Source organism: Odontesthes bonariensis, chromosome 8 (assembly GCF_027942865.1).
Source record: "Odontesthes bonariensis isolate fOdoBon6 chromosome 8, fOdoBon6.hap1, whole genome shotgun sequence".
In the NCBI taxonomy this organism is placed as follows: domain Eukaryota; kingdom Metazoa; phylum Chordata; class Actinopteri; order Atheriniformes; family Atherinopsidae; genus Odontesthes; species Odontesthes bonariensis.
This window is the reverse complement of record NC_134513.1, coordinates 25,535,452-25,548,926: the sequence shown is the minus strand read 5'-3', so window position 1 is coordinate 25,548,926 and position 13,475 is coordinate 25,535,452. Positions and strand designations below refer to the sequence as shown.

General features: G+C 42.6%; 5 non-coding genes across 5 annotated transcripts; 1 reads left to right on the top strand and 4 right to left on the bottom strand.

The window, feature by feature from the left end:
• Nucleotides 1-8,260: 8,260 nt before the first annotated feature.
• On the bottom strand, nt 8,261-8,333 carry trnam-cau (transfer RNA methionine (anticodon CAU)). Its single transcript has one exon. It is a non-coding gene; the product is annotated as a tRNA-Met (tRNA).
• A 571-nt stretch (nt 8,334-8,904) lies between these two features.
• trnam-cau (transfer RNA methionine (anticodon CAU)) lies at nt 8,905-8,977 on the bottom strand. The gene has a single exon. It is a non-coding gene; the product is annotated as a tRNA-Met (tRNA).
• A 463-nt stretch (nt 8,978-9,440) lies between these two features.
• trnam-cau (transfer RNA methionine (anticodon CAU)) lies at nt 9,441-9,513 on the bottom strand. Its single transcript has one exon. It is a non-coding gene; the product is annotated as a tRNA-Met (tRNA).
• Nucleotides 9,514-10,084: 571 nt separating this feature from the next.
• trnam-cau (transfer RNA methionine (anticodon CAU)) lies at nt 10,085-10,157 on the bottom strand. Its single transcript has one exon. It is a non-coding gene; the product is annotated as a tRNA-Met (tRNA).
• Nucleotides 10,158-13,323: 3,166 nt separating this feature from the next.
• trnag-ccc (transfer RNA glycine (anticodon CCC)) lies at nt 13,324-13,396 on the top strand. The gene has a single exon. It is a non-coding gene; the product is annotated as a tRNA-Gly (tRNA).
• The last annotated feature ends 79 nt before the right edge of the window (nt 13,397-13,475 follow it).

Genomic DNA, 13,475 nt, shown 5'->3' with positions numbered 1-13,475 from the left:
CATGGATACTTGATAAAAACTTGATATCCTCAGGTAGTTTTGCTACTCCTACCCACTATGAACATTTGTAAATTTACGTTTGCTTTATGGAGTGGCTTTTCCTTTTCTTTTCAAACATGTGTGAATGGGTATCCATAACACTGTGAATTTTTTTTTATTTCATTTTCTATTTTAAGGGACATATAATAGAGAGGTGTTTGTCAGTATGAAGTACCTGGAAAACAATTTAAAGAGGGGTGGGTCATGTAGAGGTATCCTGGTTTGTTTTCTGATGTTGGTTATATGTAAACAATTTTCATTCAATGTTTAATCCAATCTATGTCATGTTCGCCCTGGTTGGGGCCTGTTAGAAGGATAGGTTAGATGGCTATCAGCAGCACAAAGCTAGAAGAGGGGTGTGCGATCTCAACAGGTTCAGTAGATCAGCATAGGGATTTAAGGCTCAGTTTTAGATTTGTAGTCAGACAGGGACTTTTTTTTGTTTTCTCATTTTTCTCATTCATTCTAGAAGTACAATGTCTAATACACGGAAGTCAGGCCATATTCGCTTTTTGAGCTGGAATATTAAGGGAATCCATAACCCAGTGAAACGAAGTAGAGTGTTTGCACATATAAAAACATTAGGAAGTGATATCGTGTTTTTACAGGAGACTCATTTGCGTTCAAGTGAAGGTACGAAGTTAAAGAAACCTTGGATAGGGCAACTATTCTGTTCAAAAAATGATGACAGAGCACGTGGCACAGCAATCCTGATTAGAAAAGGCATCCCTTTCATTCCATCACAGACTATGTGTGACTCCAGGGGTAGATATGTCATGGTGACTGGCAATTTGTATGGTACCCAAGTAACATTAGCTAATGTATATGGACCCAATTGGGATGATCCTGTTTTTTTCACTAATCTTATAGCAACATTACCAGACCCCAACAACAACCAGCTGATATTGGGGGGCGATTTTAACTGCGTTCTGCACCCAAAACTGGACAGATCAAATCCCAGACCTAATAGTAAGATTTCAAACTCTGGTGCAGTTATTCAGTCATTTACGGACACATATGCACTTTTTGATCCCTGGCGGAGAGATAACCCGACTGTTAGGCAATACTCCTTTTTCTCTCCAGTTCACCACTCTTTTTCCAGGATCGACTTTTTCCTTGTAGATAACAGGACTCTCCCTATGGTCAGGGATTGCCAGTATAATAGCATTGTTATTTCTGACCATGGCCCGGTACAGCTGGATATATGTTTTCCAGAGTGCGTCAGACCACGCCGTACATGGCGGTTTGATCCTCTGTTGCTATCTAAAGATCATTTCAAAAAATTCATCTCTCAACAAATTGATACTTTTTTAGAATTCAATTGCACACCAGATATGCCATTAACAACGGTATGGGAGGCTCTTAAGGCCTATCTCAGGGGCCAGATAATATCCTATACAGCTTATGAGAGAAAGAAACGTAAACAACGCTTGAGCGACCTGTCTCACAGTATAGCAGAGGTAGATCGTAAATATGCTGATGCCCCAATGCCTGAGCTCTACAGAGAAAAATTATTGTTAAAAACCGAGTTTGATAACCTTTCTATTAAACAAACTGAACAATTATTCTTTAAATCAAAACAGAAATTTTACGAACACGGGGAGAAGGCTGGAAAGCTTTTAGCCCACCAAATTAGACAGTCCGCAGCTGCTAACACTATTCCCGAAATTCGCACTGAGCTGGGGGAGAAAACCACTAACCCTGATAAAATAAATGACCAATTCAAGCAATTCTATATGAATCTTTATGGGTCAGAACCACCAGACGACCCGTCGAATATTATTAAATTTTTAGAGGGGCTGACCATTCCAACGATTACCCCGGAGGACAGTTTACAGATAGATAGAGAGATCACTGCGAATGAGGTATTACAGGCAATTAAATCAATCCAGAGCGGAAAGGCGGGGGGACCTGATGGGTTCTCAATTGAGATATATAAGGAATTTGCTGACAAGCTAGCGCCGATACTTAGCCAGGTGTACCGGGACGTTTTTAAACAACAGAAATTACCACAAACCATGACCCAGGCCATAATTTCAGTGCTGCTCAAAAAAGACAAAGACCCTCTGTTATGCAGCTCATACCGCCCAATAAGCCTGCTGAATTGCGACTATAAAATCCTTACAAAAATATTAGCCACCCGTATAGACAGTGTAATTCGAACAATCATCGATCCAGATCAAACGGGTTTCATCCCAAGTAGACAGTCGTTTTATAATATGCGTAGATTACTCAACATCTTGTACACCCCGCACTCGGCGTCTGAAGAACCCGTAGAAGCAGTGATCTCCTTGGATGCCGAAAAAGCGTTTGATCGCGTTGAGTGGCAGTACCTGTTTGCTGTCTTAGAAAAATTTGGCTTTGGACCATCATTTTTAATGTGGATTAGGATAATATATGATGCACCAACTGCAGCTGTACGGACTAATAATAATATCTCTGACTATTTCCCCCTTCACAGGTCTTGCAGACAGGGCTGTGGCCTCTCCCCATATCTATTCCATCTGGCGGTTGAACCCCTTGCTATAGCCCTTAGAACAGAAGAGGGTATTACCGGTATCTCCCGTGGTGGCAAAGTCCATAAGGTGGCGCTATACGCGGAAGACCTGCTTCTATATATATCCAACCCGACGGTATCGATACCAAAACTATTGTCGATTCTAGAGAACTTCAGGCATCTGTCAGGCTATAAACTGAACTATTCAAAAAGCCTGCTTTTTCCAATTGATAGTGCAGACAGAGATTATTCAGAATATCCGTTTAAAACAGAACGTAATATGTTCACATATCTAGGAATTAAAGTTACCCGAAAGATAGAAGATCTGGAGAAATATAACTTTAACTCGTTATTAGAACAAACAAAACAAGATCTTGTGAAATGGTCAACTTTACCAATTTCACTAGCAGGTCGCATAAATATAGTTAAAATGACAATCCTGCCTAAATTTCTCTATGTGTTCCAGATGATCCCTATATTCATCCCTATGTCAAGATTCAAGGAGTTAGATAGACTAATTTCTACATTTATATGGAACAACTCCAATCCCAGGATGAAAAAAATGTACCTGGAGGTGCCTAAAGATGCAGGTGGGTTGGGACTACCCAATTTTCTCTGGTATTACTGGGCTGCTAACATAGCGAAACTAACTCATTGGATTCACACATATGAAAATAAGCAGGGTCCAGACTGGGTTCACATGGAACTACTACCCAGCCCTATACCAATACTCACAACAGGGTTACCATACAGTTGCAATACACAGCTCACAAACCCAGTTGTCAAAGCCTCACTCCGGATTTGGTTGCAGTTCAGGAGGCATTTTGATTTAAAGCAATATAGCAGATATTTCCCGATAGCAAGTAATCACTTGTTCCTCCCTTCCGGGTTTGACAATGCATTTCAATATTGGCATAGAAATGGGTTGATATTCTTTTGTGATTTGTACCCTGATGATGTGTTTATCCCATTTGAGACACTTGAAAATGACCACAATATACCCAGATCGCATTATTTTAGATTTCTTCAGATACGAAGTTTTACCAGTAAGAGGTTTCCGTCGTTTCCTTTCCCACCGCCTAAGAATCATTTAGATGCAATACTAGGACTGGATCCTTATGGAAAGAAACGTGTATCTGTGATTGATAATATGTTGGGAGACTTGAAACCGATATCCTGGGATAAAACTAAAAGGGCATGGGAAAGGGATTTGGGGGTTGAAATTTCTGAAGAAATGTGGCAACATAGTTTAAAACGTATACATTCCTCTTCATTGTGCATACGTCAGGGTTTCATACAATTTAAAGTACTCCATCGTCTGCACTACTCAAGAGATAAACTATCGAAACTTTTTCCCGCCACAGATCCTGGTTGCCCAAGGTGCAACCATGAACCCGCCTCAATAGGACACATGTTCTGGGCATGCACCTCTCTCAACGACTATTGGAGACAGATATTTGATGTATTTTCCAAAATCTGCGGTCAGACTATAACGCCTGAGTACCACATAGCCATCTTTGGGGTACCACCTCTAGGCTGCAAAATTTCAAAATTACAAGCTAACGCCTTGGCATTTGCTTCCCTGCTTGCACGCAGACTTATACTTTTTAACTGGAAATCGAATTCACCTCCATCCTTTCTGCAGTGGCTAAGAGATGTACTATCTTTTCTACCTTTAGAAAAACTGAGATGTAAGTTATATAAGGCCGGCAAGAATTTCACAGTGACCTGGAGTCCCCTTATAGAATTCGTAGAAGGGTTCCCTTTCCAATGATGTACCTTAACACCAGCTGGATTACATGGTTATAAACATATGGTCACGCTGGAAACGTCAGCTCACTCAACATATGACGAGAGGTTCCTGTCTGATTATTTTTGCATTGTTCCTGTACTTTTCTGTTTGTTTGTTTTTCGTTTTTTTTTTTTTTTTTTTGTTTTTGTTTGTTTGTTTGTTTTTTGCCTTTGTTTAGGAGCCTTGGGGAGGGGAGGGAGGTGGTCTGTGTTTGTAAGCTGTATGTCTGTTATTAAAAAGCTGCAAAATAAAGTTTGAAAAAAAAAAAAAAAAAAAAAAGCATGCAGGTTAGTGTTGCACGGACGTTAATGCATAGAAAAGTTAAATGCATGCAAGTTACAGTTATGCATGCAATCAAATTGACTCCATACTTAGCTGTAAAAGTGTAACCCTTAAAAGAAGGGAAACATCTTATTGTGAATCAATTTTAAAGTGACCTGGTACTCTTTGCTTCTTTCTCACCATCTTCACTGCTGGTCCTCCTCCTGTCCTGCTGCACTTCAGCAGTGGTGGTGTCACTGGCCGCTGCAACATTGCCTGATGTGGAGCCTGGCTCTGTATCAGTGATGAATGCAAGATAAGTTGATACAGGAAAAGGTTAAAGCATGCAGGTTTCAGTTATACATCCAAGTTAGATGTATATTAATATGTTAGCCTACCATTCGCTAACATCTAGTGTTTGAAAGCTCAAAGTCAGTGAGTGAACTTACCTTTCTTTGAGAAAAACTGAGTGACCAGTTGCCTGCCTCTACTGGCCCTCTCGTCTTTCTCCCGTCTTTCCTTCCGCTTCTGATAACCCGACTTCATTCTAGATTATTTCAGTCAGCTCACCGTCCATCATGTGTTTCAGACAGCCGCTCCATACACCTGCCTGCATTTCGGATGCGTTCAACTACAATTCGATCAGAACTGGACCGCACCATTTTGCAAGAGGGGGAGGGCCGAGTAAATGTCAATATGCCAAAGAACTAAAGAAAAGTTATTGAAATCGAAAATTGTGTTTAATTAGTTTATTTTCCTTTAAAAATTTTGTAATTCATTAGAAAATTCTAAGAATGGGCAACAATATTAATATTATATTATCACTACCTCCGAGGGCCCCCCAGGCTGCTGGGCCCTTAGAAACGTTATCACCTTTCCCCACCTGGCGGCGCCCCTGGTGATGCCCGCCTCCACCAGGCTGTGCACCTGCTCCACCTTCGCTAAAAATAAAACCACCGCACTGTTCATGCGGGCAGCGGACTTTACCGAACCGTGCCCGATAACCTGCCCCACGGCCAGCGCCACTTCCTCCACGCTGCACGGAGAGCCGGCACCGACTCTGATGCCGTGCTTCCGGGACAGCATGGAGAAGCCGCCAGACGCCATTGCGGCCGGGAAGCGCACCAAACAAATGCGAAAAAAACCTCGAAATTAACCTCTCAAGACTACACAAAGTACGCAGAACTAACACAACTAATGAAACATTTAACAGAGAAAACAAGGATAGCGAATAAAGGGTAGAAAAAGCACCTTTACACTTAGCCTTTCTCTCAGCTCTTCCACTCACACTCCTCTCACCAGCAGAAGAAGAAGAAAAGGAGGAGTGAGGATGCGCAGTGGTGGAATAGGGGGAAGAGGCCGAGGAGCACGAAGACACCGTGCTGTCCCAGATGAAATTCGGGCCATAATTATAGATCATGTCATCATTCATAGCCACATAATTTTGCTTGTTTTTTGTTTGTGTTTATATTACAGTATATGTGTGCTATGTATATTTTTCTTTTCCTTCTACAATACTATACTGTATGGAAGTTACGTACTTCACAGTATTTGTGTGAATAAAAATGGTTGGTATGAGTGTATTGTGTGTGCATTGAGGCTACTCTTACTGTGAAACTTTTTTCCTTCAGTTTTATACACTATTGTATTCTGTTAGGTAGTCCTATGCCATAGTGACAAAACATCTAAACATTTTGACTTGTTGTGCTCACACAATGCCAAAAGGACAATGCATTTTGGGGCACTGACTATTTGAATGAGAAAGAAACTTCATTTTGACACATGGCTGAACTGTTTAGGGGGAGATATGAGCTTTTGCTGGTGAACCATGGTGTTTTGCTGAACCATTCAGTTTAGTTTTGCAAAAAGTACTAAAGAGTGTTTAAAACGTTCGGTCTGTTTCAAGAAACAAGCCTAGGCAACTGAGAAAGATCTTTGCAATTTGGGTGGCACTGACTCTTTTCATGGGAAAGGAATCAGGTCTGAAGCATGGGTGAACAGTTTTGGGAGAGATATGTGCTTTTGCAGGTTAGCTATGGTGTTGTGCTGAACTATAAGAGTGTTACGCCAAATGATCTTAGAGTTTTGAGAATGTAATTTCTGTTTCAAGAAATGAGCCAAACCAATAGAGAAAAACTGTAATAGGACGTTCGTTTAAATGGCAGGATATATATAAGAAACAATATAACTTGATGCTTACTGTAAGATTGTTTTTTTAAGTCGGCAGAGACAACGGCTCGATAAAAAATCCCTCTTCTGTAACCGCTAACTTTTATAATCCTCTAACCTAACGAAAACAAAATCTTTAATTTGTTTTTTTGTTGGTTTTGTTGGAGGAGGGGGAGTGGGAGGGGAAGGGAGGTTAACTCCAAGTTAGGGCTTCACCTTGATTGGCCGAGTTCCATTGTGAGCTCGGGCGTTGATAGGCTCGGTTCATTGTGAGTCGGTGCGACATTGGCTAAACCGTTCAATGTGAGAATGGAGAAGTGCAAAGCCTATTGGAGGGGAGATGCAGACTAACGTGAGCGAGGTAGCGCCAACAAGGCTTAAAAATCATAAACATGCATGTATTGTCAGCCTAGGCTCACTTTCACACACCCATTCATTGGTCCTGCAGACTTTGCTAAAGGTATGTGATGCCCACTTGCCCAGCTCACATGGATTGCATGGCAATCAAATAAGTGGATGGTAGGAAATAAGATCTTCTGACCTATGGGGGGAGAGAACGGCAAAGCCGAAGAAAAATGTGTCCCATGTCAGTCTATGTCAAGAGAAGGAGAGTCTGCAAAGGTGCTTTTGTCACACAGCGTATTCTATTATGTTAGCGTGATGAACTTCCTATCCTTTGTCATGGGTCTTGGCCAGGGTGCAACTTGCTTTTCTGAAAGAGACATGGTTCGAATCCCCATAACTTGGGTTTGACACAAGGCGACAAAGATCTGATTGCAATGCTTTAAAAAAAAAAAGAGATGGTTCGAAACCCCATAAGTTGTGTTTGACACCTTCCACACTTTGGAGTGACTGAGCTTCCGAGTGGGCTTTCTGCAGCTCCAACAGAGAATAATCAGAGACACCTGTGCCCAGCAAGTTTCCAGCTGTAACTGAGGTGAAGTGCTATAAACACATCAAAACACCAGCCCTGTGTGAGGGTGAAACTCACGACCTTCAGATTATGAGACTGACGCGCTGCCTACTGCGCCAACGAGGCCTGCAAAACATAAATATGCATGCATTGTCAGCCTAGGCTCACTTTCCCACACCCATTCATTGGTCCTGCAGACTTTGCTAAAGGTATGTGATGCCCACTTGCCCAGCTCACATGGATTGCATGGCAATCAAATAAGTGGATGGTAGGAAATAAGATCTTCTAATCTGTAGCCCCCTGTGACACCTATGGGGGGCGAGAACGGCAAAACCGAAGAAAAATGTGTCTGACATGACAAGTTTAAGTAGATAATAAAGGAAGGAGAAACTGAAAGGCGACAAATATCTGATTGCAAGGCATCTCTAAAAGAGCGATGGTTCGAATCCCCATAACTTGTGTTTGACACCTTCCACACTTTGGAGTGACTGAGCTTCCGAGTGGGCTTTCTGCAGCTCCAACAGAGAGCAATCGGAGCCACGTTTCCAGCTGTAACTGAGGTGAAGTGCTATAAACACATCAAAACACCTGCCCCGTGTGAGGGTCGAACTCACGACCTTCAGATTATGAGACTGACGCGCTGCCTACTGCGCCAACGAGGCCTGCAAAATATAAATATGCATGCATTGTCAGCCTAGGCGCACTTTCCCACACCCATTCATTGGTCCTGCAGACTTTGCTAAAATATGTGATGACATGGCTTGTTGAGCACGTAGCTACTTGTTCAAAAGACCTGTTGTCTGGACTAGAGGTTAAACAATCAACTCACAAGTTTCTTTATCTGGCTTTCATTCTCATTTTGAAAGTTTATGGAAAGTTGCAAAAGAGGTAGTTTCACGTGGGTCAAACTTGACTGAATTGTCCCATGTCAGTCTATGTCAAGAGAAGGAGAGTCTGCAAAGGTGCTTTTGTCACACAGCGTATTCTATTATGTTAGCGTGATGAACTTCCTATCCTTTGTCATGGGTCTTGACCAGGGTGTAACTTGCTTTTCTAAAAGAGACATGGTTCGAATGCCCATAAGTTGTGTTTGACACCTTCCACACTTTGGAGTGAGTGAGCTTCCGAGTGGGCTTTCTGCAGCTCCAACAGAGAGTAATCGGAGCCACTTGTGCCCAGCAAGTTTCCAGCTGTTACTGAGGTGAAGTGCTATAAACACCACATCAAAATAACTGCCCCGTGTGAAGGTCGAACTCACGACCTTCAGATTATGAGACTGACGCGCTGCCTACTGCGCCAACGAGGCCTGCAAAACATAAATATGCATGCATTGTCAGCCTAGGCTCACTTTCCCACACCCATTCATTGGTCCTGCAGACTTTGCTAAAGGTATGTGATGCCCACTTGCCCAGCTCACATGGATTGCATGGCAATCAAATAAGTGGATGGTAGGAAATAAGATCTTCTAATCTGTAGCCCCCTGTGACACCTATGGGGGGCGAGAACGGCAAAACCGAAGAAAAATGTGTCTGACATGACAAGTTTAAGTAGATAATAAAGGAAGGAGAAACTGAAAGGCGACAAATATCTGATTGCAAGGCATCTCTAAAAGAGCGATGGTTCGAATCCCCATAACTTGTGTTTGACACCTTCCACACTTTGGAGTGACTGAGCTTCCGAGTGGGCTTTCTGCAGCTCCAACAGAGAGCAATCGGAGCCACGTTTCCAGCTGTTACTGAGGTGAAGTGCTTTAAACACATCAAAACACCTGCCCCGTGTGAGGGTCGAACTCACGACCTTCAGATTATGAGACTGACACGCTGCCTACTGCGCCAACGAGGCCTGCAAAACATAAATATGCATGCATTGTCAGCCTAGGCGCACTTTCCCACACCCATTCATTGGTCCTGCAGACTTTGCTAAAATATGTGATGACATGGCTTGTTCAGCACGTAGCTACTTGTTCAAAAGACCTGTTGTCTGGACTAGAGGTTAAACAATCAACTCACAAGTTTCTTTATCTGGCTTTCATTCTCATTTTGAAAGTTTATGGAAAGTTGCAAAAGAGGTAGTTTCACGTGGGATAAACTTGAATGAATTGTCCCATGTCAGTCTATGTCAAGAGAAGGAGAGTCTGCAAAGGTGCTTTTGTCACACAGCGTATTCTATTATGTCAGCGTGATGAACTTCCTATCCTTTGTCATGGGTCTTGGCCAGGGTGTAACTTGCTTTTCTAAAAGAGACATGGTTCGAATGCCCATAAGTTGCGTTTGACACCTTCCACACTTTGGAGTGAGTGAGCTTCCGAGTGGGCTTTCTGCAGCTCCAACAGAGAGTAATCGGAGCCACTTGTGCCCAGCAAGTTTCCAGCTGTTACTGAGGTGAAGTGCTATAAACACCACATCAAAATAAAAGCCCTGTGTGAGGGTCGAACTCACGACCTTCAGATTATGAGACTGACGCGCTGCCTACTGCGCCAACGAGGCCTGCAAAGCATAAACATGCATGTATTGTCAGCCTAGGCTCACTTTCACACACCCATTCATTGGTCCTGCAGACTTTGCTAAAGGTATGTGATGCCCACTTGCCCAGCTCACATGGATTGCATGGCAATCAAATAAGTGGATGGTAGGAAATAAGATCTTCTAATCTGCAGCCCCCTGTGACACCTATGGGGGGCGAGAACGGCAAAACCGAAGAAAAATGTGTCTGACATGACAAGTTTAAGTAGATAATAAAGGAAGGAGAAACTGAAAGACGACAAATATCTGATTGCAAGGCATCTCTAACGCTAGTCGTCCATTGTTCCGTCACGTCAACTTAACTCGCCGGATTGGATGCCTAGTGTCGCCGTGTTGCTACTACAGTGGGCGTGTATACGGAGTTGTGGATAGAACATACGGTAGAATGGCTCCGGGGGAAAGTAAATAACTTGTGATTTTAATCAACCGAAGTTTCTGAGTTTCGGAGGGAAATTAATGTGTATTAATCGTCAGCAATGGAACGTTATTTCATATTGCACCATGGATGTGGATCTGCGAGTGAGGAGAGCTGCTATTGTGCTGCTGCTGCGACACAGGAGATCTCCTTCTCGCTGCATCACCTGTCCCTGCACCTTTTCTCTGAATTGAAAATGAAACATGAACAAGACATGTTGTGAAAACATGGCCATGGGTGTGATTTGGTTCTTTTGTTGAAATGAATGCCTATCACAATTATTGATAACGTTTAATCCACTACTCCACCTCTGCCCATGAAAGAATTTGATGCACTGGATTGAACCTCTATTCCTTGATGGTCATTACTTTACTGCAAAAGTGGAGATGCTCACAATTGCCTGATGTTTTAGGTGTGTTTATTCGCCTACAATCGTTTTAGCACAGCCATTCTGGCCACTGCTGCTGTTCATTTTGCCCGCAATAGCAATGACATGAACAATACCCGAAATGTTCAGTGGTGAATAAACAAAGGGAAAAAAAAATACATGATCTACTGTCATTGGGTAACGCACTACGTCTGCCGTGGCAAATTTGCATAAACTTCGAGCGAGCCCAACTTTTTGACGTGCCGCAGGTCCCCCGCTCGCCGTGCCAGAATCCCAGCATGCTTTGCGAGCACGGCGACAACGATCGGCCGGATTTCATTGAAAATTAACTGAATGCGTTGGATACGGCTTGCGTTGACGGAACAATGGTCGACTAGCGTAAAAGAGCGATGGTATTAACCAGTACATCTTTTGATTTGCTACCCAACCTACAACCTATAGCTCACCGGTAGATTTGTTTGTTTACACACTCGCCCCTGGGTGGGCTCGAACCACCAACCTTTCAGTTAACAGCCAAACCTGCTGGCCGATTGCGCCACAGAGACTTGCTGTAGCTGTCTGTGGGCGTGGCCTCGATCATTACCACCTCTCACCCCATCATCAGAGTGTGTGTTCGATTTCTTTATGTTTTTCATAAGGTTGATATCTGCTGAGTAGGTAACAAGTAAAGTAGCACACAACAAGTAGTCAATAACTTCCTGGTCTGACTTGTTAAAGAAAGAGGTTTGATGTCAAATTTTTTCCCAGGTTCCCTCATTAGGTCTCTCAGGCTTTTTGAAATTTTTTTGTTTTGTGTGTGACTTTCATAGCAATATGACAAAAAGGTTCTTTTTTGACTTTGCTTGTGCAATTTTGACAAAAGACAGAGGAGCCTCCAGGTTGAGTCATGCATTACACTGCACTTAAAGGGGAACTCCGGGGCATTTGAAGCGCGTTTCCATTGCTAGAGGTTGTCAAATACTGATAGTAGGACACAGACAGGTCCAAATCTGCGCTCCCTGTGTGGATATTGCGCTGTTTGCGCAGCATGTCATGCGAGGCTAATACGTTTTGGCTAAGGGCCAAGTGCTAACCCTTCCACGTAAAACAACAACTTGCACACTGCAGAAACGTCACACCACTTTATAAACCATCCGACAATAAAGTCACAAGCCTTACCATCAAAACCATATGCATGGTTCTCACATTACTGGCATGGGGACGTTACAAAACAACTTTATAAACAGCATGTCACTTACCGGTTGTCGGTATGCGCGCGCATGTGAAAGCCTTAAAGAGTCAATGGAAGATACTCCCAAATACAAAGCAATTATCTTCTCTAGAAAAACTGCGTTCAAGTATTTAAAACATTACAACAATACATGCCCAGTAATATTGTTGTCACCCTTGGAGAAATATTTTGCCAAGGAGCGTGTATAATGCGTAAGGAAAGATTTTTTTATATTTATATTAATTATATATACATTTATAAATTCGTTCATATTTATATACATTTTTTTTACCCAAAATTTCCCCCATGCCAGATCGCCAAATGCTCCAAGTCCGCGGACAAAAACATTTTGTCCGACAATAGACCATGAAATTTCTCTTTTTCCGTATCATTCGTGGATGCCCATGTCATTTAATGACAAATAGCATTTGTCTTTGCTGCTCAAAATGTTATTAAGCACCGTGTTACACATCAAAGTATCAGAAAAACTTGATTATTCTTTTAGTTTTTAAAAGCCACAATGGTCCTAGTGCTGCTGGAAAGAGTTAAGCGAGCCCTTCTCTAAAGAGAAGTAGTAAATCTGCTGGCTGTAAAGTGTGATTTCAAATCAAGTGGTGCGCATAAGATGACTCGTTACAAACCAATGTCCTATTGTATTTGTGACAGGGCTCGATTAAATTGACATTCTTGTCATGTCATTTGAAAACATCAGCAGAAATGTCTTTGGTTTACGCTACTAACAGTGCCTAAACCTGGTTCCCTCGTTCCCTGACTGGGAATCGAACCCGGGCCGTGGCGGTGAGAGCGCCGAATCCTAGCCACTAGACCATCAGGGACCTGAAAGCAGTGCACACGGTACAGGTTGCAAGACTGTGGTAAACTCTTCCTAACTGGCAAATTAATTGGCATAGTGCATTGTACTGAAGTTGTAAACATTTTAGCCTTAGATGAAAGCAATTCTGCACATCTGGAGAATGAATCCAAGCAAGCACAAGTTTCACGCTTTAGACTTCTCTCTTATTTCAGGGAGAAATACAACGATTCCTGAGTAAGAGTGAGTGTGTCATAGCCCTGCAAGAAAAACAGTTGATAGATGACTAAATCAGGGTCTGTCAGGGCATTGGTGGTATAGTGGAGAGAATAGCTGCTTCCCAAGCAGTTGACCCGGGTTCAATTCCCGGCCTAATGCATTCTCTGCTCCTTGTATAATTAGCTTTCAAATGTACCTTGCTATCTCTACCTCTGTTCAGACAATGGGTGGCTTGTTGG